This window comes from Gymnoscopelus microlampas (assembly GCF_963454915.1).
Source record: "Gymnoscopelus microlampas genome assembly, chromosome: 20".
Lineage (NCBI taxonomy): Eukaryota > Metazoa > Chordata > Actinopteri > Myctophiformes > Myctophidae > Gymnoscopelus > Gymnoscopelus microlampas.
The window spans coordinates 1797501-1802604 of NC_139957.1; positions in this window are offsets into that span (position 1 = coordinate 1797501).

The following is a 5104-nucleotide window of genomic DNA, read 5'->3' on the forward strand; positions in this document are numbered from 1 at the left end:
CCCAAGTTCGCTCAGCGGTGCCTCTTGTGGCTCAAGTCACCTTCAGGCGGCGTGCCTCCGTCGGTGAAACCGAGTGCACCTTTTTCAATCTGACTGGTATTCCAATCGCACTGTGACATATACACAGTGGTGGAAAAAGTACTCAATTGCTTTACTTGAGTAAAAGTATCAATACTGCAATGTGGAAATACTCTGTTACAAGTAAAAGTCCAGAATTCAAAATGTACTTGAGTAAAAGTACAAAGGTATTGGAATCAAAATGTACTTAAAGTACAGTGCGATGCGACGCATTGTGAGCTTGTAGATCTGCTATTTTCAAATGGCTGAAATGTATGCAGAGCTGAAGCGGTTAATGTAGGTTTTGCAGTAATAATCAAAATCTACAAAGTGACTAACTCAAGTTTTCAAATAAATGTAGTGGAGTAGAAGTACAATATTTGGAGCCGAGATGTAGTGGAGTACAAGAATAAGTATTGGAAATTGGAAATACTCAAGCAAAGTACAAATACCTCAAAAGTAAATGTACTTAGTTACTTGCCACATTTATTTCCAGCTCATTTTTCATAACGCTCAAACATAGCAGATCTACAAGCTCACAACACATTGCGATGGGTTACTTTTGAATAGCCCACGTATAAAATATGGTTGAAGTCTTCCAACTCCTTGTGATGCTATATCAACACATTTGGCTGGGGAACCTGTTCAAGGACCCCTGGGGGTCCCCGGACCACACTTTGAGTTCCACTGGACAAGGGGTATGGTGACATGGTCCGACACCTGCGTCAGAGGCGCCGAGGCGTCAAGCACGTCAGCTCCCTGTGTTATCTTGCAGGTAGTGGGCAGTGCTGGCACGAGGACTGGTGTTCTGGTGTGCAGAGGTGGAAGTGGAGTACTAACACTTTGTATTCACAATTATACTCGAGTAAAAGTACAAAAGTATTGACATAAAAACATAGTAAGCAGTGGTGGGGAAAAAGTACTCAAATGTTGTGCTTGAGTAAAAGTATCAATACTGCAATGTAGAAACACTCTGTTACAAGTAAAAGTCCGGAGTTTAAAATTTACTAGTGTAAAAGTACAAAAGTATCGGTATCAAAATGTACTTAAAGTACCAAAAGTAAAAGTACTAAAATGTTTGAAAATAGCCGATCTACAAGCTCACAACGCGTCGCATCGCGACACGTTGTGAGCTTGTAGATCGGCTATTGTCAAATAGCCTATGTATACAATAGGGCCAAAGGGTAAATGTATGTTTCATAACATCATGATTTATATCTGAAAAGTAACTGGTAACTAAAGTTGTCAAATAATTGTAGAGAAAAAAAGTACTGAAAACTGGAAATACTCAAGTAAAGTAAAAACACCTCAACATTTTACCTACTGTAAGTACAGTACTTGAGGAAGTGTACTTAGTTACTTTACACCACTGATAGTAAGTAAAAGCATTTTTTTTACTTTTTTCAAAAATAGCAGATCTACAAGCTCACAACGTGTCGCAATGTGACACGTGACCTTGATATGCTATTTTCACTAAATATTGATGATTCTCTTGTGTTGTCCATTACTATTCTATCACAATTGCTCATAATAACTCTCCACACTGTGTGTGTGTGTGTGTGTGTGTGTGTGTGTGTGTGTGTGTGTGTGTGTGTGTGTGTGTGTGTGTGTGTGTGTGTGTGTGTGTGTGTGTGCGTGCGTGCGTGTATGTGTGTGAATGTGTGGGCGTGAGAAGCAGGGAGCTCCAGCTGTGATCTGAGACAACCAAAGAATTTGTGGCCCGCTGTCAGTCGAGAGAGAGAGACCGCAGGGGGTCAGAACCGCTGACCTGAGACCAGCGTCCGGACAGAGAGAGAGGCCGCTCGGGGTCAGAAGCACTGACCTGAGACCAGCGCAGAACATCAGACCTCTGGACTGAGTGTGGGAGGAGGGCTCCACATGTTGACCCTAGCCTGACGGACCACATATAGGTCAAAGAAACCCAAGAAGTTGGATTCACACTCGAAAAAATACCCAGAGGCCTTCATCCGACTTTGTTTTTAAGTGTCAATGTGTGTTTTCAGTGGCGAATAACAGGAGTATTTGCGTGAACGACAAAATGAAACGAAACAAAAAGGACAGAAACCTCTGGAAATGTTTCGCTTAAAAGATTTTTGCCATCCAGAATGAGTGATTCAGAGTCACGTTTCACACCCAAGGCCTTTAAGCATTTTTTAATCAAACATTTTTAATTAGTTAGTCACAATTTTTAGTGACTGATGAATGAATGTCGTTCACATCCATCACAACTAAAGAAGAGTGAAGCAAACTTCAATTCTTATTGGCCTTTGTTGCTGTCATCCACCGAGACAGTTGAGAACACTACAGTTTGTGAATGTACCAGTGCATTGGCTGTAAGAAGAGCCAGAGGAGACATTTCTAAACTGGAATACAGTCTGCTCTCTTAACCACAAAGGTATGTACTTTTTTCATGACCCCTGAATTAATATGTAGGCGTTTATGTATTTGGCTGTGGACCTGGACATTTTCCCCTTGACATGAAACGGTTTGAGAACCTCTGATATTTAGCAACAAAAGTTAGCATTTAGAAGACATTTTGTAGAACAGTTTCTTGATGGGTTATGTACAGCACTCAAGTAAAATGTACTTAGCTACTGTCCAAGTCCACCACTGACCAGTGGCGTCAGTTCAGCAAAAGTTAAGGTATGGCAAGGTTAGGGTTGCCAACTCCCAGAGATTAAAATAAGGGACGCCCAAAAAATGTGGGGGGTCAAACCCCCCAAACCCCCCGAAATGCATAGAAAACTATGCATTGTATCTATAACACAATACAAACACAACGGTCTTACACCTGCATAACGCTACTATTCATTTTTTTCTTCTTTTTTGTTTCTGGAGCCAAGGCACCTGCCATAGGCCTACCTTGCCATGCCCAATAGGCTCTATGCACAGCAGCCATATTATCACTTCCTTCACAGGTATTACCAATGATACTAATGAAGGCTCTGTTCCATTTAGTCTAGCACAGTGGTTTCCACGACCCCCATAACTCTGAGAGTGTACAAATGGAACCAACGGGTCCATTTGGTCCCACTCTCAGAGTTACACACCTGTAAGGGGCCATTTGGAAGCCCATGAGGGTCCCTGGACCCCAACTGTAGACCCACTTGGTGTAACAGAGTGTTTCCAGTGAGCCAACATGCACAATATCAGCACCCTGACTCTGTTTGACCAGAATGGAACAGAGCCTTCATTAGTATCATTGGTAACACCTGTGAATGTCTTCATAATATGGCTGCTGTGAATTGAGCCTATTGACACCCCCGCCACTGACCTTCCGGTATGTTTGTCTTCTACCAGCTTCACAGGGGGACACCACCACCAACCTGGCAGTGATGTTGTCCCAGGGAACCTCCACTTTCCTGCTGTGTTTCGCGGGCTTCTGGCTGGTGTGGGCCTTCATCATCACCGTGTGCTGCTTCTGCAGCTTCGTCCGCCGCCGGCTGAAACGTGAGAGCGACGAGCGCCTGAGAGAGCAGTGTCTGAGAGACATCCACCCGCCACCTCCCCACCTCTCACCTCCACACAGGTTATAGACACAGGGGTTTTGTTCGTACTTTATTAACCTGTTAAAGGAGAATTCCAGTCATTTTAGATGTTTGCCATGATGTGTCGCTAATCACTCACCAATACACGAAGGGCCGTTGAATTTTTCCAGAGAAGCCCCTGTTGTCCATTGTGGAGACCCCTTCCACTGGCATAATGGAGTAATGCGGATAAACAAAAATCGCCTATTTTAGCAGCTCCAAAGTTCGTTTTTTCCCCACTAATCCTCATTATGCAGTGTACTGACACTCAAACATGCACTGAATGTCCCTTATGAGCTGCCGTTCATGCAGAACGACGTGAAGCTAGTTCTCGGTGTTGCCAGATTCTGTGACTTTGGAGCTGCTAAAATAGGCGATTTTTGTTTATCCGCATTACTCCATTATGCCAGTGGAAGGGGTCTCCACAATGGACAACAGGGGCTTCTCTGGAAAAATTCAACGGCCCTTTGTATGTTGGTGATTGATTAGCGACACATCAAAGCAAACATCTAAAATGACTGGAATTCTCCTTTAAGACCGTTGAACGCATCTGTGTGTAATTTTTTGATTTCTTTGGGCTGTTCCAAAAATAGCAGATCTACAAGCTCGTAGCGCGGCATCCAGTGCCACGCTAAGAGCTCGTAGATTGCTATTTCTTTTTTTTAAATCATGGAAAATGTTTGCAAGTCTTTGAATATATGTAAGATATGTTTTAAAGCGAAAATGTTTAACTCCGATCTGTGCTTCTGGGGGGTCCGCGATGGGGGTCCGTGGCCAAATACATATAATTAAGGGTGGTCCTTGAGATGGACAAGTTGGAGCACCACTGCTATAGCAACATACTGTTAGGATTTAGAAAACATTTTTAGTATTTTCATTTCAAGTATTTTCTATGACAATTAATAGTCAACAAAAAAAAGTGTGACATCCCTCTGTCCCCACAGCCACAGGGAGCCCTGTCCCCTGCAGTTCTGTCCTCCTGCTGCTCACAGGCTGTCCTTGTCCTCTCCGCCGCCTGTCCCCCCCAGACCACTGCCTCACCCTCTGCCTCAGGCCACCTGGATCACCATGCCAGGTAAACACACCCCCTTCATGATGGAACTGTACAGTGGTGTAAAGTAACTAAGTACACTTACTCAAGTACTGTACTTAGGTACAATTTTGAGCTACTTTTACTTTACTGGAGTATTTCCAATTGTCTATACTTTTACTTCCAATTGGAAATCAGGTCTGAATGCGTTAAGTAAATGTACTTAGTTACTTTACACCAATGCAGTCGTGTACATTTGTGATACTGTAATTCAAATTAGCCGAAGCACATAGCTTGCTGCTTAGCAGAAATGGGTTTTAGAAAATATGTTTTAAAGATATTTTAACATATATTTTCCGTGAACGGAAATGACAAACAGATGACAGCTTCCGTATTCGGCTTTTGGAATGTGTAGCTCCAGACTCTTATCTATATAGCATTCTGAGATGGTACATCAGGGAAACATTATCTTATGTATGATGACGCCGAA